The sequence below is a fragment of the Chrysemys picta genome, chromosome 1 (assembly GCF_011386835.1).
Source record: "Chrysemys picta bellii isolate R12L10 chromosome 1, ASM1138683v2, whole genome shotgun sequence".
Taxonomy (NCBI): Eukaryota; Metazoa; Chordata; order Testudines; family Emydidae; genus Chrysemys; species Chrysemys picta.
This window is the reverse complement of record NC_088791.1, coordinates 104,786,815-104,811,995: the sequence shown is the minus strand read 5'-3', so window position 1 is coordinate 104,811,995 and position 25,181 is coordinate 104,786,815. Positions and strand designations below refer to the sequence as shown.

At 45.6% G+C, this 25,181-nt stretch overlaps 1 protein-coding gene across 2 annotated transcripts in view; it reads right to left on the bottom strand.

Moving 5' to 3' along the window:
- TMEM178B (transmembrane protein 178B) overlaps positions 1–25,181 on the bottom strand; it is a 326,623-nt gene that overhangs the window by 246,741 nt on the left and 54,701 nt on the right. The window lies entirely within an intron of this gene.

Genomic DNA, 25,181 nt, shown 5'->3' with positions numbered 1-25,181 from the left:
AAGTAGAAGTGCAGGGGCTGCTGCAGCACCCCCAGGTTTTATGAGAGGCCACCAGCCCCATGCCCAGGGCTCCACTCCCCAGCTCAGGTCCTGGGGGCCAGCCCCATGCCCTGTTCCCCAGCCACTGGCTTTGCACCCGGGGCCTTGCACCCAGCCCCCCGCCGCTCCCAGCTGTGGCTACAGCCTCAGCCCCCTTATCCTTGTCTGGGTCCCCCACTCCCAGAGACACACCTCTGCTCCCAGCCCCAGCTCTTGGGGGGAATGGCACAGACAGGGGCAAGGGGGCTGACTTTCAGCACTCCCACTACTAAAAGCGTTCCAGCACCACTGGGGGTTGCAGTGCTAACACTTGAGGGTGAAGAGTGGTGTAGAGGGAGCAAACAACAAAATCAGAAGCATGATCTTGCCAGCAAATTAAAGAAGTATGGATTGGAAGAATGGACTATAATGTGGATAGAAAGCTGGCTAGATCATCAGGCTCAATGGGTAGCGATCAATGGCTTGATGTCTAGTTGGCAGCCGGTATCAAGCAGAGTGCCCCAGGGGTCGGTCCTGGTGCCAGTTTTATTCAATATCTTCATTAATGATCTGGATGACAGGATGCACTGCACCCTCAGCAAGTTCGCAGATGACACTAAGCTGGGGGGAGAGGTAGATATGCTGTACCAGGGGAAAGAATTGTGCCCAGGCCTGGAAGGTGTCCAGTCTGAGAAAAACTTACTGAAACATCTCTGAGGGTGAGATTATCTGTATTTAGTTTGATTAGGAATAGGGTCCAGAGTGACCTAGACAAATTGGAGAATTGGGCCAAAAGAAATCCGATGAGGTTCAACAAGGACAAGTAGAGAGTCCGGCACTTAAGACAGAAGAATCCCAGGCACTTCTACAGGCTGAGGACCCACTGGCTAAGCAGCAGTTCTGCAGAAATGGACCTGGGGATTACAGTGGATGAAAAGCTGGATATGAGTCAACAGTGTGCCCTTGTTGACAAGAAGGCTAATGGCATATTGGGCTGCATTAGTAGGAGCATTGCCAGCAGATCGAGGAAAATGATTATTCCCCTCTATTCGGCACTGGTGAGGCCATATCTCGAGTATTGCGTCCAGTTTTGGGCCCCCCACTACAGGAAGGATGTGGACAAATTGGAGAGAGTCCAGCAGAGGGCAACGAAAATTATTAGGGGGCTGGGGCACTTGACTTATGAGGAGAGGCTGAGGGAACTGGGCTTATATAGTCTGCAGAAGAGAAGAGTATGGGGGGATTTGATAGCAGCCTTCAGCTACATGAAGGGGGGTTCCAAAGAGGATGGAGCTAGGCTGTTCTCAGTGGTGGCAGATGACAGAACAAGAAGCAATGGTCTCAAGTTGCAGTAGGGGAGGTCTAGGTTGGATATTAGGAAAAAGTATTTCATTAGGAGGGTGGTGAAGCACTGGACTAGGTTACTGAGGGAGGCGGTGGAATCTCCATCCTTAGAGGTTTTTAAAGCGCGGCTTAAAGCTCTGGCTGGGATGATTTAGTTGGGGTTGGTGCTGCTTTGAGCAGGGGGTTGGACTAGATGACCTCCTGAGGTCTCTTCCAACCCTAATCTTCTATGATTCATGCATAGCACTTTGTGTAGCAGAAGGGCATGAACAAAATAGAAGAAAGCAAAAAGGTGAGACTCCTATTTCTGGGGTGTATATGTTTACTGATAACATCCTCTTCCTGTGGTCTGACTGCAGCTCACTGGTTACAAACACAGCTGCTTTCTAATTTCCAGGCTTATGGATGATACATAGTTTTCTTCCTGAAAAATACCCGCAGCCAACAGCTATACGACGTTGGTTAAGTGGCCCCATGGTTTTGGCAGATTATGCCAAACTGGGGCTGCCAAAAAGGGAACAAACTGAATGTTCACTAATCTAACTGAATCCCTGGTTACAAACCCCCCACTTCCCTGCCAAGCACATGCACAGAATTTGAGTCTGCAGGTCAGCGCTTTGTAATTTATTGCATTAAAGAAAAGAGAGCTCAGCAATACAAAACCCCAAAGGTTTGATAATGATTTTTTCCAATATCAATGAGTGAACAAGTAAGGCAGAAAGGGAAAAATCCCTTGGTACCTAGAAACCAAGGGTTTCCAAGGCAGGATTTTCCAGCCTCCAGCAAACATCTCCTCTTGAAAAAGAAAAGAAAAGAAGGAAGAAAAGGGGGGGGGGAAGAGAATGGAGGGTACTAGGGGGAGAAATAAGCAGGCATCCAGGCCCACAGAGCCCTTTAAAATACTAGCCAGCTGGCTATGGAATTCAGTGCTAACTAGTGTATTCAGGCAGAGGGCCAAAATAAATATGAAATGAAGAGACAGCCTAACGGCTTTGCATGTCGTTGAGGCTGCAAGGTTTGGGGAAGCTTGTATTATGCCTCTTTCACCAAAGCTTGCTGTATCAAGATGCAGCATTGTATGCTGCTTCAAAACAGGAGGTTGGAGACAGGACTCCTTTGTTGTACACTCAGCCCTGCTACTGGTTTGCTGATTATTAATTATTCGTATTATTGTACCATCCAGGAGCTCCAGTCATGGACAGGACTCCATTGTGCTTTGTGCAGTGCAAATCCAGACCAGAAATACTGTTCTTGCCCCCAAAGAATTTACAGTCAAAGTATCTAAGGTAATCATCTCTCTCTGCTTCCATTTCCCCATCTATAAAATAGGGATAACAGTTTTTATTTGGTGAAATGCTTGGAAGTCTATGGAAGAAAAGAGTTGCACTGTAACACGGTGCTGGCTAGGAGATCCAAGCCAGGTCCCTGTTAGCCCGGCTCCGCTTAAAAGAGGGATTAGTTAGGACTGGGTGGGGAGGCCACACCCTAATCACCTGAGGGGATGCAACTGCGGGCCTGAGTGGTCAGCCTGCTATATAAAGCTGGCTGGGAGGAAGCAAGGGGGGAGAGACAGGAAAGGGAGGAGCAAGGAGCTCTAGATGCCTGCTGGCAGGAGAAGCTAGCCGTCTCCCAGGGTGTTAGTCTGTAAGATATGTAAATAGTAGGTGGTGGGGATGGGCATGAACAATAAAAGAGCACTGGTGCACGTACTTCGGAGCGGTCTCCGACGGAGTTTGTGGAGGGGCCGGGAGAAGGCACCGCTACATGCACACAATGCTAAATATTATTAATAATCAAACTCTGTAGAAGAAGATGCCCCCTCTCAGCAGCCTCACCATGCTCAACCATATCTGCACTCTCTCACTCACACACGCTAGGTGTCTCTTGTGGACACGTTCAGGTTTATTATTGCTGGCATGGATCAGGGGATTATTACCATTCCAACGCATGGAAAACACTCTGCAAATATCTCCAGTCATTTTTATAGTTGGAGAATTAACTTCTCCTAGCCACTCTCCCTCTTCTGCTTTCAGCAGACGATAGCCTTCAGTTCCTGTGGAAAAAACAGTACGTGATCTGGTAATTAAAGACTGTATCAAAATGCACAGGTGCAAGGGGACCAAATTAAAGTGGTTAACTCTGGCATTTCCTAACTTTTTAGTAACCGACTTCCTAGTCTGAATATTATGAAATCTAGCCTGAACTTTTGATCTCTTCTTTAGCCCTAATCCTGTTCTGTAAGAAAGTCCTATAAAATCAGTACAGGGGTTTACTGCAAATTAGGCTCTGTCAACACTACAGAGGCACAGCTGCAGTGCCGCAGCTACACCACTGTAGCGGAGACGCTTCCTGCATCAACGGGAGGACTTTTTCTGGCAATGTAAGTAATCCAGCTCTCCGAGAGCTGGTAGCTATGTCTATGGAAGGATCCTTCCATCAACTTAGGCATGTCTACACAGAGTTTAGGTTGCCCTAACTATGGTGCTCAGGTCGTGACATTTTTCACAGCCCTGAGCAACGTAGCTAAGTCGACCTACACTTTAGGTCGAGACTGGGCCTTACTCATCATGAACATGCATTTCAGTACTAGACAGCTCCTAGGCAGATCACCATGGATGCTCCACAAACTAAAATCTCTGTAGATATGTCTTAATGCTTGTGATGCTTAGCATGTTGTCCTCCTGACTGGTTCTGTCCACCACAACAGCGGCGGAATTTAAGTAGTGCTGTACAGTCTTTGCTTTCTGGACCTGAAGGATCCTTGTCTCAACTCTGAAAGGAAGAAGATCACTGTCACCATGGATGCCCTTGGCAGGGAGGCAGTGCTAAATTAGTGGCCGGTTTCCTGTCTTTGGCTGGAGGATGCTGCTGCCTGATACACCATAAGCCTATTGGAGGGAGGGAGGGAGGGAGGGGAACACTTCTGCTAGAGGACTGGCACTGCCCTGTCAGACAGATGCAGAAGGTGTTGTGTCATGACAGCCAGAGCAGTCCTGAGTGAGGTGAGACATTCCTGGTGGAGAGCTATGCCACGTCTGTCATGTAAGGCAGAAAGATCCTGGGATGGGGGGTGGGAATGGGGATTTTTCTGCTGGAGGGTCAGTGCTGTGCCAGGGTGCCCAGTCAGGCATAAGGATACTGAGAGAGGAAGAAATATGAGCACCTTCCTGCCAGAAGCTCTGTGTCATGTCCCATCAGGCAGACAAATCCACCTGTGGCAAGGGTTACTTGATGTGACAAAATGTGGCTCATCATGAAGCCTCTAAAATTATCCTCTCCCACTGCATATGCCCTCACTTCCTAACCATGAAACACACCCTCTCTGGACCACCAACTACAGTCATAAAACGAACAGTGGATGCAAGTGGATTGCTAGGACTCGTGGAGGCAAGGAACCTAACGTCTATTCCCCACCCCAAACTAAGTAATTTAGCATGGACCACACCACTTAGCATGTACCACTACTGAACAGCTATAAAATAAATTAGGAATAAAAGTCGCTGTGTCTGTATAAAACTGGTTCTAAAAAAGAAATAATCCAGGTTCTGATTTACCATTAAAATTAACTTCCATCCAAGCTCAGCCAGTGCTACTGAACTAATATTCTTTTCAGAAAGCAGAGCGGATTGTTTTATGAGTGAGGGATATGAATCGATATGAACTATTGTGCTGGCTGCTTCAGCTAGAGATCAAAGGGTGCAGAAAAGCAACTGTCTTAGGCCTCTTTCCTTTTTTCCCCTCCCTTTCTTCCCCCATCTTAATTTTCAGTATACAACTCCTATATTACTAAAGCTCTTCTCAGGCAGAACTATTCCTTTTTCCCCTGACAACCATCAGCCCCCCCCCCCCCCCAAAAGGCAAATACAGCACCCTATGAGAATTAAAGCTCTGAATAAGATAGATCATAGAGGACTATACCATTACACTAAAAAGCCATCACATAACTAACGAGGGCTAAGTAATATTCAAAGGAGTGGACACAGCTTGTCCTGATTTCTTTCCCTATGGCACTTTGGCAAGAAGTCAAATCTCATTTCAGGGTGGCTGCCTGTCTCTTTTTTTCACAGCAGTATGAGCAGTGCTACTGGGTTACGAGTTCCTAATGTCCTTTTCTTTTTCAGCCCCTTTCCTAGCTTAAGTATCAGCTTTTGTGATAGCTGGATGTTTAATCTTTCCTTGGTTTAAGAGCTACTCAGAGATTCTGATCCATTCTAGTAAACTGCAGCTGGAGGCAGTGAGTTGGCAGTGACAACAGTGAATGAGCAATGGAAGGAGAATGACAATTTTTATATGATTTTTTTAACAATATAAAAGAAACTCTTTCTCCCAGTAATTCCTCAGAGTAAGTCACAATGCAAAGCATTTTCCATTGGGGTTTGAAAATACTTCAATAGTTATTCTGATCATAGGCCGGTGTCTTGTCACATAGTTCAGGAACTATTCTGACTTTCATGATTTATGCCCATATATCTGTTTTTCTGCGTATTTTTTTCCCCCTTCGCAGATGCCCTGCACCTTAGGATAGCCACATGGGCGGCAGAGGAACTCAGGACCCACAAAATACTCCCAGGAATGGTTTAGGTGTACTTAATCCTGCCTCAGTGCAGTGGGCTGCACTAGAGGTCTTCTTGAGGTCCCTTCCAGCCCTACAGTTCTACTATTCTGTAAAGTAAGAGTGTAGATAGATTACACTGGGCCCCATTCTCCTTTGTCTTGCACATTGTGCAGTCATTCACACATGCTGAGAGGGCAAAGCAAGGGTAAAACCAAGCCAGAGTGGCAGTATTTTATACCCACTGTGCACTCACTATGCACTGTAGTAAATGACTGCACAAGAGGCAGTGCACTGTAGAATCCACTCAATCTTTGAGCAGGGCACTCTCTCTCAGGGCTTGTATATACTGGGCGGATTTTTGCCTTGATGTAGCAATTGACCAAAATAGATGCACTTCACTGATTGAAAGCAGGCTTTGAATCATTGTGTCTTAGGGTCTGTCTACATGGCTCTCCAGTTCAGACTACAGGGATATGATCTGCAGCATACCCCAAAGTGCTGAGCTGCAACTGCCCGGCATGGACACTGCTGGTGTGAGCCAACAGGTACCTAGTTTGTGTTAACGTAGTCCTGAGGAGTTCTAGGTTAATTCAAACCAGTTATATTTGAGTTCGTGCTAGCAGCATCCACACAGAGCGGTTACAGCTCAGCACTTTGGGGCATGCTGCAGTTCACACCCTCATAGCACACACTACAGCGCCACATAGCCATAGCTTTCAACTGGATGTGAAGGTGGATACATCGCCCCAGAGCAACCTCCACGTTCAGTCAGTGCAATGCGCCTATAACTAGGGGGTTGCATTACTGTAGCTATACTGTGCTGAAAACCCCAGTAAAGCACAGCCCTTCAACACATAACCCCACATTGCTACCTGGGCTGGGTCTGAATTAATGCCTGTGTCTCTGAATGCAAGTGTCAAATATGGGAATATAGGTGCATCTTCTACCACATATGGGAGAAACACAGGCTCATGGGGTTACTGTTGACACCAATGGAAGTTATGCATTTAAAACAAGATGTTGTTAATGCCTAATGTAAATATTTTGCATTTTTTACTACAACCAATAGCTACCCACAGCAGGTACAATGAAACACAACTTTACTTTAGATAATGTGTACCATACACATTTATCCCCAAATGCTTTGTAGAGGTAAATAATAGCAGATGGGGAAAGGAGTTAAGAGGCACTGGCAAAGGGAAAACATATGTTTTCAGATGAGTTTTGAAATGAGACAAAGTCAATGAGGCAGAGAGGCATAGGCAGACTGTTTCAGATGGCAAGAGCTGCAAAGGAGAAGACTCTCACACTAATAGTGGCTAGAATGTGGAAGGTGAAAGGTTAGACAGAAGCTTAGGCTAGCAGAAATAGATCTCAGGAGGAGGAGCAAAAAACATAGTAATACACAGGGGACTGCTTGGGTTTCTTGGAAACACAGAAAAGGGAAGAGGCAAAGAGAAGCTATTCAAGGCTCAAGTCTACGAAGGGTACGTCTATACTTACCTCCGGGTCCGGCGGTAAGCAATCGATCTTCTGGGATCGATCCCGGAAGTGCTCGCCGTCGACGCCGGTACTCCTGCTCCGCGAGAGGAGTATGCGGAGTCAACGGGGGAGCCTGCCTGCCGCGTGTGGACCCGCGGTAAGTTCGAACTAAGATACTTCGACTTCAGCTACGTGAATAACGTAGCTGGGGGGTTAGTGTGGACCAGCCCTTAGACTCTGTATGCTTTGCTGCTGTGACACCACCACACTATTGGGAAATTAAACCCAGGCCTCACAACTGATCTCCTAATATAAAGGCGAAGATAATCCATCTTGATGCCACATTTCACCCTTTCCTCCCTCCCTGGTCCCATGAAAGTACTGTTTGGGAGGAGCTTCATAGTTGCTTCTGTGCCACTGGAATTGTGCTGTTTCATAATCAGACTGCACTAAAGGACTCTAAGTACTATTTATTCTTGAAGGGTGGAAAATGCTTCTGAATTTACTTTGCCTGGTAATGAATTGTATCTCCTTTCATTCTATTGCAGATATGGAACAGTGATTCCTGTTTAATGTATTTGCATTAAATTTCATATTTTTTTTAAACAAATTTGTTATCCATCATGGTGAAAGCCGGATAAATAAAAGAATACCATAAGAGGGACAGAAGGGAAGGCCAACAATAAGGGAAGCTGAGATTTTCCTTACAATAGCTACAATAAATTAATCAAAATGGGAGGGAGAAGAAATATCAGTGGAAACAGAAGACATGCAGGTCAGTTTATTCAGGAACTGAGTTCGTTGGTATGGTTATAAAGCACCCAGCAATACTTAACCAATCAGAATGTTTGATTGACTGAACATTACTTGTCCTCTAATAGCACTGGAATGCTGACAATGACAATAGACTATTTCACTGTAGCAATGGAGAGAGAGGAAACGATTGCATTTTTGTTTTAAAACTTGTGTGTGTTGGTCTTCTAGGAAGACTTTTTTAAATTAAGATAATGTTCCATTGCGCAGTTCTGCCTATCGGAATTAGAGAACTCCTGGTTCAGAGTTCAGCTATCATGAGAGAATCATTGATATCAGAGATGGAAGAAAAGATCTAGTATGTTTCTAGTGCCAGGGCCAGAAGTATCCATCTTTATTTCACAGTCCTATTATGCAATGTCTGAAATGGCCACAAGACAATGTCCTCTAATTCCAGTGACTGAACAGTGGTTTATAAACAAAGGTATAGAGTCTCAGCTGGGCTAAGCTTATGGTCAAATCGGCTGGCGTGGAAGGGAGGAGGGTGGCTCTAAGCCATCTTCCCACAACCCAACCCTTATGCCACCAGGGGCCAAAGGCAGTCTACGAATTGCTCTAGCATACATCACCTGGAGCAATCCCATAAGGACTGCGCCACCAGCCAAGGATCTGCCAGAGGACTGTCTGCTTAAGCCCTGCCCCCAAAATACCTAAGATGTGACTGGCGTAAGGCCAGCTATACCAGCTGAGGATCTCCTTGCACTGGGGGAATCTTCAGCTGTCTACCTGAGGCTGCTCTAAGTCTCCTTTGCATTGCTGGAATGGTGCAAAGGGGACTTAGGCGATTCAGAGACTCATAAAAAGTGACCCCTGGTTAACACTCAAGTCAAGGTCAGCAAGTTCTGCAATAATCTGCTAAATAACTGCTGGTCGGTCAATTTAGAGATGGCTGGGGGAAGCTCAAATCTACACCCCCAATTTCTGCTAGATCCCTTCTAATATCATAGGCAGATTCATGTGACTTGATCATTAGAGCCAATTGCTTCTCTGTTCTATGTTTTTCTGTCCCCATCTCGCTCTCACAAAACACATCCTTTTGAATATTCCCATTTCTTTACCCACCAGGAACTAGTCCAACATCAGCTATAAGCTACCAAGAAAAATTCCATTCCTCATTCAGATCAGGCACAGCCCTGACATCTGCAGGGGAAAGTGAACATAATTTGCAAAGACAGGATGTTTTTATATGGTTCAGGTTATGGACAGGACATCTCTTTGTCAGGTCAGGCATATATTTCCCAGTGTTGCAGTTAAAATATGGAGAGCAGCCCATTAATTGAACTAATGGATACTGTGTGTATAATTTCCACGTTATTTTGAAAACGTGCCCAACAGTTAAAGAAATCCATTCCTCTCCTTTCATTGCATGTGTGTGTGTGTGTGGGGGGGGGGGGGGTCCTAAGGTGAAAAGTGCTTTTCAGTAACACCACTGTGCACCTATTTAATGCCTTTCATTTTAGCATCTCCTAGAATTTTAATTAAGCATCACAAAGTACATCACCGTTAACACATTATAATAAAATTATTTCATTGATAAGTAAACTGAGACAAGACACTAATTACTCCCTTCCATTAGATCAGTTTTATGTCATTCTGCTGGTACAAAGCTGACCTGGTCAGCTAGGCCAGTCCCAGGAGTACTATGCCCTGGTTATAGAGGATACAAGTTTGTCACAAAGTTGCTGTGATATCTCCTATATCACCCCTGTAACCATAGGCAACACGTGGGGTGGGGAGGGCATGCAGGGTCATGTGCCCCTCATTTGCTGCTTAGGTTGTACTGAGCATGCTCAGTAACACTGTTAAAGCCGGCTGCCCTCACACTACCTGCCCCTTTCCTGCCCTGCTCCCAACCCCTCCCACACACACACACTATTGGCAGGCACAGGTCAGCTCTGCCTGTAGCTGTGGCCAGCATAGAGGTTGTAGCCATGGGAAAGGCAGAATGGACAGGGAATCCCTACACTCTGGCAATCCCTGACTGACATAACAGCTTTTTGAAGGCGCTGGCAGCCAGCACAAGTTAGAGTGGCCTTAAGCCTGCTCCAACTAGCACTGGAGGACTGGAGTGGTGAAAAGTGACCACTGCAGCTGGGAAGCACAAAGGTGGCTTAAAGCAACATCTGCACATAGGCATACAAACCTGAGCTACAATCAGGACCAAGGAGTCATTATCCAAAGTTTATCCAAATGAGTCACCCAAGGATGTAGACCGCTGTTATAAACCACTGTTCAAGTCATTGGCATTAGAGGACATTGCCTTGTGGCCATTTCAAACATTGCACTTATAGAACTGTGAAACAAAGCCGAATGCTTCTCTCCACCCGAGTAACTTGCCCAAGATTCTACTGCAATTTAATGACAAATCTGGGAACACAATTTAGCAGCTTGGCGCCCAAATCCCAATGAACACACATATAGAACAGCACTTAATCAAAGATTTCATAAAAATTGACAAAAAAACAAACACCTGGAAGAGATACTTAGGGCTGATCTACAGTTTAAAAAGTGTTACCAGAGTAACTACGATGGTAAGGAGTGCGAGTTTTGCTGACACAGCCTAGCATGGATACCACTATAGCTTATTTTTGGCTCCTGAACTGGAATAAGCAATACCAGTATAAGCATATTTATACCAGTATAACCGCATCTATGCTAGGGAGGCTTTGCTGCTTTAACTAAGCCATGGTGAATGCTTCCCACTGGGAGGCGAGTTCAGGACCACCAAATTTACTGACACGTTAGGCTGGATTTGAACCCTGCATAAAAAGTCAAAGGTTCACTGATAAAACCTGCCAACTCCAATTCTGTTTCCCCCCCCCCCCCATTTCTTAATGAAGGGGTTATTGCCCTTCCAGAATGATCCATCCTCAAAGTGATTTGGAAACTTAAGTGTTAGACAAATGGTTTATGGAGAAAAGCACCTGGAGGGTATTGCTGCCTCCAGGGTTGGAAAAAGTCCCATATTGCTATTTAAACACACACACACACACACACACACACACAAGATTGGCAATGAGCTACACAGTCTCTAATTTAGCTCACCTATTTGAATCAATCTTAGGTCAGTAATCTAGAGTTAAGTGAATAATTCACAACACAACTTATTTGACAAGTTTTGCCCTTTTTTTCTTTTCATTAACTGTCTGCTAACAGACAGGAAAATTCGCAAATTTATTCATTATTCAAAATTATTCATAAACATCTTCAGTGAATAACTTTTGGCTTAGCAAATATCTCAAACTGTAAATGTTACAACTGAATATACAATTTGCAAGTCATGGTGTAACTTATGTAATGAACTTTTGTAACTTATATAACTAACTCATAGTTTAAGTAGCTAACTAGCAAATGCATTTTTAATTACCGTATATACTCGTTCATAAGCCAAATATTTTTGGTAAAAAAGTGACGCATGATTTTGAACTCTATGGAATCACTGAATTGAATATCTAATAAATTGTCGTTTTGTTTACCTGAAGCATCTGGAGGCATGGAGCCACTCAGCTCCCTGTGGCCGCAGTTTGCTGTTCCCAGCCAATGGGAGCTGCGGGAAGTGGCCGCCACTTCCTATTCGCCATTGTCCGGGAACGGCGAACTGCAGCCACAGGGAGCTGAGGGGCTCCATGCCTGCGGACGCTCCAGGTAAATAAAACATCCCGACCCACCAGCAGCTTACCCTAATGGGCCAGGAGCCAAAGTTTGCCAACCCCTGAAATATAGAGTCAGCTTATGAAAGGGTCATACAGTTTTTGCTATTTTTCCTATCCATCTTGTGGGGGGTCGGCTTATAAACGAACAGGCTAATGAACGAGTATATATGGTATATGTTTGATTACAATATTTGCAACTGACAGTCTGTTGGCTGGTTATACAAATCCTCCATCCAGGATGCAGAAACAATGCCATGTGACTCATATAGCATATACCAAATTTTACATTTGAATATACATGAAATTCACTTTTGTCTAATATTCAACCATTCCAGTTACAAATTAGCTTTCTGCATGCATCTTGTGCCAGTAATGCTTGAGCCAATATAAAAGGGACATGAACATAATCAAAATAAAGTATGCTTATTAAATTCCAAAAAAATATTTATAGACGGCTTTTCTATTTTCAGTCAACTCTACAGTAACCAGAGAAGTTTAAGATGCACACACCTATTAGGCTATCCGGTCCAGCTGCCTACCAAGTTAGGGTTGTCTTCTACAATACAATTTCTAGTAGTTTCTCCAACCAAGTTTCAAGAGGCCCAAGCAAGAGGGCTTCCAGCATTTATTTTGGGAGACTGTTCTATAACCAGTCAGGAATTCTGCCTGATATTTTTCTCTCTCTTAATTTTGTCCCATTACTCCTACTTTCCCTCCTTGGTATTTACACCCTTCAGAGATTGTAGACTATTATGTCCTCCCTCTCAGTTGCTTCTTTGCCAAAGTATGAGCCAGATTCAGATACCCTTATTTATGCCAAGTAGTACCTTTCTTATATATAGTCAACTGGAGAGAACTGATTTCATTGGCACTACTTGGAGAGTTGATATTCAACGTCAATAAGGGTAGCAAAATCTGGCCCTATATATTTAATTTATGAGGAAAGGTTTAAAAAGTTAATCTTCCCCATTTCCAAATACTTTTTTTTGTTCTTTGATTTTCCAAAGTTGCTCAGTATCTTTCTGGTATTGTAATGCCCAGAACTGAATGCAATAATCCTGTGCAGTCAGACAATAGAAATATCATAATCACCTATGGTCCAGGATGTGATGGTTTGGTCTCTTTTAGTGTCCATCATCATCCACAGTAGAGTTTGGCAAAAAAAATTACATCTATTTTTTTTAAATGACCTTTTTTCAAAAGCTAAACTTTTCACAGAAGAGTCAACATTATCGACATTTTCAATTTTTTGTGACTTTTCCATTTTTTATTAAAATCCCACACTTTTCATTAAAAAGCCCACATTTTTCAATTCAGTAACAATTTCAATTTCAATTAAAAAAAATCACTTACAATGTCATGGAAAATCTCACAAAAATAAGAAAATGGATCTATTTCAAATTATGTGAAACTATTTTTTGTATGATTATCTTCCCCTGTTTCTACCAGCTCAAATTCCTGGGTCTCTTTCTATTCCCAAGGCTTCCCCCTCACCCTCACACCCATCCCCACCCATTGACTATATGTTCCTGATTATTTTGCCCTGTATGTGCAATTAGTTTCTTGTATTTTTCCAAGACTCATTTTATTTTCTTTCTAGTTCCCTTTCCCTGTCTTGACCAGTGTGTGCAGCTCTTCCTAGTACAGTATATCAGTGAAACTCTCCTCTGTGCAGAAGGCCAGTATGAGGCCTATGATGCACTTAAGAGTCACTCAGCCCCCCCAAAAAAATAAGGTCCAAGACAGTGGCTCTCAACCTTTCCTGACTACTATATCCCTTTGAGGAGTCTGATTTGTCTTCTGCACCCCCAAGTTTCACCTCACTTAAAAACTATTTGCTTACAAAAAGTGTCACAGCACAGTTACTGAAAAATTGCTTACTTTCTAATTTTTACCATATAATAAAATACATCAATTGGAATATAAATAGTGTACCTATATTTCAGTGTATAGTACATAGAGCAGTATAAACAAGTCATTGTATGTATGAAATTTAATTTGTACTGACTTTGCTAGTGTTTTTTTATGTAGCTTCTTGTAAAACTAGGCAACTATCTGGATGAGTTGATGTATTCCCCCAGAAGACTTCTGCGTACTCCAGCAGTATGAGTAACCCTGGTTGAAAAGCACTGGTCTAAGAGATGCATAGGCATCATGCTGATGATCCTGTGTGCAGGAAGAAGTACTGTATCACACATTTATGAATTACATTAACATGCTGTTTGCTTCCTCTTCAGCGTACCCTCTGCTAGCAGCCCCTTCTCTTATCCCAATGGGGCTCCAGCTGAGATGCTCCTGCCAGCCACGCAAGAGGGGTGCTCTTTGGGGGCCACATTCCAATACCCTTATCCACACTGAGTACATTAAGTAGCACCTTACGCTGCAAGGAGTCTCCTTGACTCCAGCAGGATAGCCAGTGTTGCCAACTCTTGCGATTTCATCACGAGTCTCACAATATTTGTTTTTTCTTAAAGGCCCAGCTCCTGAGGTCTAGTGATTCTGTGAGACTCTTCACTTTCATTTTCAAAAAGTATGCGTCTAGCCTTCATGGTTGGGGAGCAAAGCATGAAAGTGTGACCTCACTGTATCCTAAAGGCTCAGAACCCAAAAGAAAGGGATCTAGGGGTTATAGTGGACCACAAGCTAAATATGAGTCAACAGTGTGATGCTGTTGCAAAAAAAGCAAACATGATTCTGGGATGTATTAACAGGTGTGTTGTGAGCAAGACACGAGAAGTCATTCTTCCGCTCTACTCTGCTCTGGTTAGGCCTCAGTTGGAGTATTGTGTCCAGTTCTGGGCACCGCATTTTAAAAAAGATGTGGAGAAATTGGAAAGGGTCCAGAGAAGAGCAACAAGATTGATTAAAGGTCTTGAGAACATGACCTATGAAGGAAGGCTGAAAGAATTGGGTTTGTTTAGTTTGGAAAAGAGAAGACTGAGAGGCGACATGATAGCAGTTTTCAGGTATTTAAAAGGGTATCATAAGGAGGAGGGAGAAAACTTGTTCACCTTAGCCTCTAAGGATAGAACAAGAAGCAATGAGTTTAAACTGCAGCAAGGGAGGTCTAGGTTGGACATTAGGAAAAAGTTCCTAACTGTCAGGGTGGTTAAACACTGGAATAAATTGCCTAGGGAGGTTGTGGAATCTCCATCTCTGGAGATATTTAAGAGTAGGTTAGATAAATATCTAACAGGGATGGTCTACACAGTATTTGGTCCTGCCATGCGGGCAGGGGACTGGACTCGATGACCTCTCGAGGTCCCTTCCAGTCATAGAATCTATGAATCTATAAAAAAAAATCAAACAAAACCAACAGGTTTTTTTAAATCATGACTTTTGCAGCCTGACTCATGACTTTTGCATGCTTGGGGCTGGCCATGCTGGATGATTCAAAGAGTAAAACGTTGCTCAGTATGAACAAGAGAATCATAATGCAGCCCTTAGGCAATTAGGTCTCACATGAGAGTTTTGGCACTGCTGGCACCACTTGCCACACATATAACACACCTCCACACACAGCACAAGGCAGTGGGGAATCAGGCTGGGGCATACAGAGATCATCTGGTGCAGAATGTTACACAAAAGTGTTTATTTTAATTTGTAATATAGAGACATGTCAACTTCATGAAGTGTGTTTATTATAGCTTGAGATGGGCAACTTGTTGCCTTTGCTATTTGTTACTCTTATGGAAATTAGGGTTACCATTCGTCCGGATTTACCCGGACATGTCCTCCTTTTGTGTGCTAAAAATAGCGTCCGGGGGGAATTTGTGAAGCACTCACAATGTCCGGGATTTCCCCCTCCCCCGGCTGGGAGGGCTGCAGGAAAGTCCCGGGCTGGACTCCAGAGCAGCTTCCTCCTCCCACCCCCCCCTCTCCCTGCATTCTGAGCCGGCCGGCAGCTCCTCCTGCAGCCCGGTCCCGCAGCCCTGTGCAGGGCCAGGGACCGGGTTTTGTGTTTTGCAGGGGAGCTCAGCCATGTGTCCGGCTGGCACAGAGCCCAACACCCTGTTCTGAGCAGCAGGGTAAGGGGGGGGGCAGGAGAAGGGACAGGGAGGTTCTGGGGGGGCTTTTGGAGGGGAGTGGAGAAAGTTTTGGGCAGTCAGGGTACAGGTAGGGGGTAGGGTCCTGGGGGGCAGTTGGGGGGGGGTCTTAGGAAGGGGCAGTTAGGGGACAAGGAACAGGGAGTCTTAGGTAGGGGGTGGGGTTCTGGAGGGCAGTTAGGAGCAGGGGTCCCAGGAGGGGGCAGTCAGGGGACAAGGAGCGGGGGGTAGGGGGCTGGGAGTTCTGGGGGGGAGCTGTCAGGGGGCAGGAGTGGGGAGAGGGATCGGAGCAGTCAGGGGACAGGGAGCAGAGGGGTTTAGATGGGTTGGGAGTTCTGGGGGGGCTGTCAGGGGGCAGGAGTGTGGAGAGGGATCGGAGCAGTCAGGGGACAGGGAGCAGAGGGGTTTAGATGTGTTGGGAGTTCTGGGGGGGGCTGTCAGGGGGTGAGGAGTGGTTGGATGGGGCGTGGGAGTCCCAGGGGTCTGTCTGGGGGTGGGGGTGTGGATAAGGGTTGGGGCAGTCAGGGGACAAGAGGCAAGGAGGCTTAGATAGGGAGTGGAGTCCCGGGGGGCAGTTAGGGGCAGGGGTCCCAGGAGGGGGCAGTCAGGGGACAAGGAACGGGGGGAGGGTTGGGGGTTCTGGGGGGGCGGGAAGTGGGAGGGGCAGGGGCGGGGCTAGGGCGGGGCTCCTCCCGTCCTCTTTTTTGCTTGATGAAATATGGTAACCCTAATGGAAATGGTGTTATTACTACATTGCACTAGAGGCCATCACAAAGTAAGCAAGCCTTTAGAGAGACTGAGGCTACATCTCCACAACACACCACTGGCAGCAGCAGGCAATATATGTGTAGCTATCATGCTCCACTGTGAAAAGCCCTCTGCATCCACATTGCAGGGTGTAGAGATGTGTGTCAGACAGGCTCTAGAAGAGGAGAGACAGGAAGTTCTCCAGCAGCAGGGAGCTACCCAAGCCTTTCCCTTCTTCCCCAGCCCCACCAGAGCTTTTCCCTACTGGGAGAGTCTTTTCCTGCAGAGGTGAAAAGGCTCCAGCAGCAGGACACTACACTGCTAAATACTCTGAGCAGCACCATTGAAGTTAACAGGACTACTGAGCTGCTTAAAGATAAGCACCTGCATGAATGTTTGCAGAATACAGGCCTAAATAAGGACAAGATGTGAGAAGGGATGAAGAGGGAAGATGCAGATAATAGGAGCACAAGGTTGCATAGACTAGCTAAGCATACAGTTTGCCAGCTTCTAAGTTTTATCTCCCTCTCTCTGCCCAGACAATGTCCTGCTTCAGTAGAACGCTTCAATCCATGTGTAACTTTAAGCTCAGGAACATGAGTATTCCATAAATGTCCATGGAGCTAGGCACATGCTTAGGTGCTTTGCTGAATTGGGGCCCAAGTGAACAATAGATTTTAATAAATCTCATTTGTTTAATCAGCTTTATCTACTCACAAATAAACACTGCATGCTTCAAGTCTGAGTGCATTTGTTGACAGCACACTCACTGGCCGTGTTGGGCTAGAGGCCTATTACTGGGCGGCGGTAGCACTCCCAGGCAAAACCTTAACGGTGACCTCAGCAGCATTAAAGGAGAATAACTCCCCAAATATCACAGTCAGATGTGCTGGTCTGTTAATATTAAACACAAGGTCACTGTTAATGTTTGGTGTTAGATGAAGCTGGGGTATGTATTGTTTTTGGGCAGGGAATTAAAAAAAGTCAAATGACACTAAACTCTATATTCCCCAGTGAAAAGTGTAAATTTCTTTACCCTTGACTACACCAGTGCTTTTGGTTAGCTAGTGCAGATGGAAGGGAAAGCCCTATGGTGTGTGTTATCAACAGCATTGGAGGAGTCGGAAGGTGACAAGAAATGCACAACTCTTCTTAAAATCTCATTTCCTTGCTTTTAAGGTTCTGGGTGAATAGGGTGTGTTGTCACCCTACCTGTTGTTAAGTGTAGTTTGTTTCTTAATACAGCAATGCCAGAGTTCCCCAAACTGAGGCAGGCACAGAGGAATGGTCATGGGGGCACAGCTGAGGCCCAGGCCAGGCCCCACAGGGGGCAGGTAGGGAGCAAGTGCTACCCATCACCCATCCTGGCCCCATGCCCGCCAGGGCCACGCAGCTACTCCAAACAGTGGCCCCAGCCCTCTTACCCCTCTCTGCCTCCCCCCCCCCCTCCTGGCCACAGACAGGGCGGGAAGGACACAGAGGTAAGTGGGGACATGAGGTAAAAAGTTTGGGGACCACAGCCATACCTGCCATTAATACCCCTACTGGCCAAGCACACCACTACAGGGACTCACTGACAATGGCCCCACACCAGGGTTCTTTCTCTCTCTCCCCATCCCTCACATGGTTCAGCCATTCAGGTCGGTTACTCTAATCAGAATCTAATCAGCTTCCTAGAGTAACAAGAACTCAAACAAAGGGATCTCCCACCCTGCTTGGGTTCCTCTTCAGCCCACCCTGGAAGTTCATTGCCAGTCCCTTCTGGGTTAGCTTTAAGTACCTTTGGCTCCAGGATAGAGCTCTGACTCCTAAGTCATCTCACATGCTTCCAGCTTCTCCCAGCTACCTTTCAGTCTTCCCTGCTCTGAGATCCAGTGCTGACTTTCCGGCTGCTTCCCTAGAGCCTTCCCAGACCATCTATAGGAGCCCAACTTCCTTCCAAACTCAGTTTTTTCCGTACATTGATGAAGCCCAGGTGTTTCAGACTGGCACCTGACCCCAATTACTCCAGCCCCCTAGGAGGCAGCTAATTATGGCACAGGCGGGGCTGGCTAGCCCCAGGGCTCTTAAAGGGGCAGGCCACCCTGACAATCAAAAAGAGGAGAAATCTTTAATCCACCCCCATCAGTTGTGAAATTTCACAGGATGAGAAGACTCTTTCCCTAAGACTAAACTAGAAAATGTACTGAAGAATAGGGTTTTTTTTAAATTGTATCACCAATTATAAGCAAATTGCTGGTGGCAGCAACCATCTCACAGAGAATATGATGGCATGTTGAGCAGGGGAGTTTAACATGGGGAATTGATAACCCCATTTGGAACACACTCCAATATTAGTTGAACAAATATAAGGAGAACGTTAACTTTCCAGAATGAAAGTTTGCTTAAATACTAATTATTGTGGGTTTCTTCTGATCCCAACCCCAGATTTATAATCCTAGACAAAAGAGGTGGATGAGACCTATTGGATTATCTAATCCCTCTCCCAACCAGAGCAGGATTGCTCCTGACACTACATTTATTAGTACCCAAACCTGTCTAATTTTGTACCAACTAATCAATGAGGCATCCACCATTTCCCTAAAATCATTCCACAGTCTGCCTCCCTGGAAGGAGCTAAGAACCACAGTTGCCAATTTTCACATGGTAAATAAGCACCCCAACTTTCACAATAAGACAAAAAAAATCAAGCTAATCCCATTTCAAAACAAGGCCAAAACAAACCAATTCCTAAAAACCCCAACACTATCTGACTAAAATCCCCTGGCATGCAATCTGGGACTGTGGTGGGCCTGCTGTGCACCCTGACTCTCTCCCTGTCTTGCCCTACCCCTTGCCAGGAGGCCATATTGAAAGAAAAGAAAAAGAAAAAAGCAGCAACAAGTTATACAAACAAACCAAGCAACTCTCAAGCCAATTAAGCCCCCCCCCAAAAGCCCAATTTTTGCATTTTTCCCATGGGTTTGGCATGTCTGTTAAGAACAGATGGCAAAGGGGGAGGAAGCTTTGTGGCCTACAGGCTATTGTGAACTATTCTCCCAGGCTGGGCATCTGAGAGCTGCTAGAGGTTTGTAATGACTGCTGAAGGGCTGCAGCTACAATGGCAGCTCTTGCACGGCACCGCAAGTATTGCGAGCGCCTGCCACACCCCTAACACACCTTGTGTCCACACAAGAGAGTATCTGCAGTGGTGCATAAGCACTGCTGCTATTGCACTTACTCCAAGGAGGCTCATCACGATTGCATCCTGCCTGTGGATGCTGAAGTGCTAGCATAGATCCCAAGTACTGGCATTTCAGCTGCATTGGTGCAACTGGTCTTCCCAATTCAGTTCCTCCATACTCCTTCCATCCATCTTGTCAGCTCCCTGATGCTGTGGCTAGCCAGGGCACAGAAGCATTGCAAACATACCCCTTCACTTCAGCAAAAGCACCTACAATAGGGGAACCTACATCCGGTTTATACTGCCCAGGATCTCCAGATAGCCAGTTAAGCTGACTGCATAGCCCCTTTGCTGCAGCAGAGCAGTACAAAGGAGCAATAACACCAGAGAATCTAGCTCCTACTTTCTAAAATAAATTCCTTTGGTCCAATCCAACTGTAGATAATGCCAGAAGAGCAAAAATTGGGTCCAGGACAACCCTTTCCAATTGTCAGTCAAAGGTATACCCAGCCCAAAAGTTGCACAACCCTTGGGAAGGAAGCTGGCCTCTGCTGAGAAGACACTTTATTAGAATAACAGAGCCCTCCTGCTCTCCCTGATGGGTACTGAAGTACACAGCTGCCTCCCATTATTGCAAGTTGGAGCAAAGTGCTGGCTATGCCTTGTTAATCCTGGCTGGTGGTTTTTGTCCCCATGCCAGTGTGGGTTGGTGAGATGGGGTGAGGGTTGTCTATTGACCTGCTCTCACATGGGGCAAAAAAACAGGCAGTTAGAACTGGTTGCAGCGTCTCTTCTTCCCTTCACCTCAGTTGTCCTAGGTAACTGTTGTGAGAGAATTTTCCTTTGCTGGGTATTAGCCCCCTAGGCTCAGGCAAAGCCAGTTGAGCTTTTGTCCTACTCTCCCTGGGACTCCGACAGCATGGCCATGGAGCAACTAGAACTACTCTTCTCCCTCTCCCGTCATGCAGCAGCAGGCAGCCAGCAAGGGAGAGGCAGGCAGAGACCTCTGGCTCTGAGCAGTGGCTCGCATTAGAGCAGGGAGGCAGGTGGTGCCCCCTACTGACAGAGCTGATTTGCTCCATTTAAAAACCATAGGATGCGGCTCAGGGAGCACATTTTCTATTTGTAGTCAAGTATACATTTGCTTCTTAACAGAGGCCTTTGAGGGCCACAAGTGGCATCCATGCTGGCTACTGCTAATATTAGCTCAGGATTTGGCCCTTCAACCACAATGTTGAGTTAAATGGGATTTTCCTCAACCCTCACCCCCCCCCCAAACAAACAAACAAAAACAAGCCCAATCATATATTTTCTCAGGTGTATTTTCAGTGTTCACTAGACAGACGCAATTAACATCTAGGGGCCTTATGCTATTTTTTCACACAGTAGTAAGCGTGTATCAAGCAGCTAAAGTAAAATGGGTCATCAGGCAAAGAGTGAGATAAGAGTGTTCAAAAATATAGGCGATGCAACGAACCAATGCAGAGGGCTTGCGTCCGTCTCTCTCTCACTTCTCTTTCCATCAAAAAGCTGCAAGGCAAGTATCCACAAGCCAAGGGGGAAACATTCTGCTCATTGTCCTGGCATTTTGTCCCCCACAAAATCCCTATGAACGTTGCACACATGCTGAAAATGTGCTCCTGTGTAGAGCTCATGCTAAATATTTTTGGAATCTCTTTATCTGCACTAAACCCATCCTGTTCTCATGTTGAACGGCCATGAGCACTGCAGCAGATCAAATAAAGAAAAGCAATATACAGCTTCTTTGGGGTAGAAAGAAACTAAAATAAAAATGGATAATACGGAAACCTCAGTAGACTTGGCTACTGACACCAGAACTCTAAGTAAATGGTTGAAGTCATATGTGTCTAGAATTGCAAACACACATAGTACTTCTGCCCTTTGATCAAACAATTATCCCCAAGGGAAACATAAGAGGGTTTTCCTCCTCCCTAGCCCAGCTGATCCTAGTTTAGTTTAAAGCAGCAGAACAACTGGAAGAAAAAGGATGGTGGAGAAATGACAAGGCATTATTAATCACATAGAACTTAGTTTTCAAAGGACAAATAGATCTATCACAAACTCCTAGAAAAGTGCTATTTTGATCATCTTCTAGTCCCTCTCTCTTCCAGGGCAGGATTGTTCCATGCAGTATTTTCTTCTAGAGTTTCATCTTATCTAATTATTAAAGTCTGAAGTAATGGGTCTTTCCTGGGGAGATTGCTCCTCGGCAGCTCAAATCCTTTAGTGATAGGTGCCAGGCAACAAAACCCTGAGATAGGCAGCATGAGGATACTATACATCTCAATGGCAGGAAATTTGTCCTGATATTCAGGCTAAATTCTCCCTCAATTTTGTCTCATCATCACTCATTATACCCCATAAGGGGCCATGGGATTAAAACTCAGGGTTGTAGAGCCCAGGCTAGCTGCTGTTCCCACATCACCATGGGAGGATCATGTAGAACCATATCCAAGGAACACTGTGTGTGTTGCAGGAAGTACCACCCAGAGGGACAGCACCCAGTGGCCTTCTGATTGGTGCATACTCACTACTCAACTTACTGGGCCAGTCTCCAGGGTTATTTAGGCAGCCATGCAGATTTATGGCTTGCTGTGACTCCAAACCTTTTACTGTTCTCCCGTCTCTGATCCTTGCCTGATTCTTGTGTGGAGATTCCAACCTGGTCAGTACCTCTGATCTCTGACCCCAGCCTGACTCTTGCCTATTGATCCTGGCTCTAGTGGTTACTCTGATTCCTGCTTGCTGACTCCTGTTTGTGGCTGTTGTTGACTTGGGGACACCAGCTGAGCTGTGACTGCCTATGCCCTGGTCCCTTACACATCCACCCTGAATAGCATTAAATAATTCCTCCCTCTCCCTAGTATTAACACCCTCCAAATATTTGGAGATTGTTAGCACATTACCATCTTAGTCATCCATTAGCCAATTTTAGCATTTTGAATCTTTCCTTATAATTCAAACCCTGCAGTCTCCTGATCATTTTTATTGCTCTTCTTTGAACTTCCTTCAGTTTGCCAGTATGTTCCTGGTAATATGGTGCCCAGAGCTGAGTGTGATGTTCCAGGTGTGAATGCATCAGAGCAGTATAGAATCAATCTATTACTATCCTGTCCTGTAACAGTGCAGGGGGCTGGACTTAATGACTTCTTGAGGTCCCGTCCAGCCCTACATTTCTATGATGCCTCCATATATGCAGTTCAAAATTGTATTTTTTTTGTTGGACATAATGCTTTACGAACGAATGTCTATTATGTTATCCACTATCATCCCTAGGTCTCAGCCAAGGCTGGCCTTACCATGAGGTGAACTGAGACGGCCGCCTCAGGTGCCAGACTGTGGGGGGGCGCCACTAGAACCCAGAGTGTAGAAAATTGTTTCTGCTGCTGGTGCATATGTATTCTCTCTGCTCTAGATGCACATAGATGGTGGAGTGCTGTGGTGGAGGAAGGAGGGCACAAGAGACATAACAAGCAGGCAGGAGAAAAGGTGAGAGGGAATAACAGAAAGCAGAAGCAGCAGCAGAGAGAGAGAGGAGGAGGAGCCTCTTATGTACCTCTCTTGGACCCTCAGGAGCCTGGACTGATTAACACCAGCTTCTCAGGGAGCTTCCTGTTTCCTGCTGTTTCCCTGAACCCACTTGAGGAGAACAGGCAGTTAACTGAAATACTAAGAGCCAGTTAGACCCTTAAGATGCTGATATCTTCTCTCACTCAGGCCCTGCTACCAGCCTGCTTATTTGTCCCCTTCAATTGAGTGTCGAGAGCCACTATAGCTGGCACAGAACAGCAGTCATGAGTGAAAGAAGAAAACGCCCCTCTGGGGCAGCATTCAGAAAAAGAAAGAAAACAAAGGAAACTTTTCTATCTAAGCAGGAAGGAGCTTTCCTGAGGTACATAGACACAAATGTTCACAGTGAGCCTTCCGGACCCAGTAAGGATGTGAGTGGTGAGGAGATGCCTGATCTTCCAGTTAGTCAGAATGCAGGTGACCTGGCAGCTACTGCAGCATCCATATCTCCATCTCAAATGGATGTAACTGTTGGTGTCACTTGGCATAACCCTAGGTAACTCAGGAGGGTGGAAGGCCACTAGTGTCAATGAAGCCTTCCTGCACTAGGCCCAAAAGAACCAAACTTCTCCCATGTTTAAACTCTAATCGACTTCACAAGCCAGGTGCAATTGGAATGTGTAAGCAACCAGTTATCTGTGTGCAACCCCCTGCTCATACCGGCACCAAGCGGTAATAATGAGGCCTGCATGTTTCTGGCTGAAGGGAAAATAACAGTTCAAAGGGAAAAAGGACAAGATAACGGTTTAAAGAAGTTACTAACAAGCTAGACTTATAGCTGCCAAGAATGACTTAACTGCTTAAATGTAATTGCTATTTGCTTAGTAACTGTTACCAGGGAAGGGGAGGGGGTGAGGCTTAGCTGCAAAAATGTATAAGAAGAGAGAAACTGCTTATGATGGTGTACTTGATTTGAGACGTGTCAGTCTCCTTGCACCGCTTTGAGATCTCAAATAAACTTTGATTGCTTCTCCACCCTGGTGTGTTTATTGGCGCGAAGCACACCGGGCAACGAACCCCACTGTTGCTGTCCTCGGGCACTCTGTGCCGGCAACATAACCATGCACATTCCTGAAGAAAAGTGTAGATCAGAGAAGAGTGTGGTGGAGGTGCAAGAAACAGCTGCTGCTGAGTTTAGTTCCTTAAGTCTAGCTGATCCACGACTGTGGACCCACTTGAGCAGTAGACCTGAGGGACTTCCTTGTACTCCATGGGCCACAGCAAGTGAAAAACTTTATGTTCCCCAAAGACAATGAAAATAGAAGTTTCCATCCAACACATTACTGGTGTGAAATCCATGAGAAGGCAGCAAATCACCAAAGAGCATTCCATAGGTGGAAAGAGCTTGAGATGAGACTAAGGTTAAAGGCCACCATAGATGATCAGCATCAAGAGAAGATTGCATCAGAGTCTCTTTACTTGCAAGTATCAGAGGGGTAGCCGTGTTAGTCTGGATCTGTAAAAAGCAACAAAGAGTCCTGTGGCACCTTAAAGACATGCGTCTGACGAAGTGGGTATTCACCCACGAAAGCTTATGCTCCAATACATCTGTTAGTCTTTAAGGTGCCACAGGACTCTTTGTTGCTTTTTACTTGCAAAATGTTCTGAAAAGGCTCATTGCCATTGTGAGAATGCTTGCTACCCAAAACCTAGCACTGCATGGCACTTCAGATCAGCTGTATGTGCCAAACAATGGAAACTTCCTTAAAATTGTGGAGCTGATGGCTGAGTTTGATGCTGTACTCCAGAAGCATCTAAGAAGAGTCACT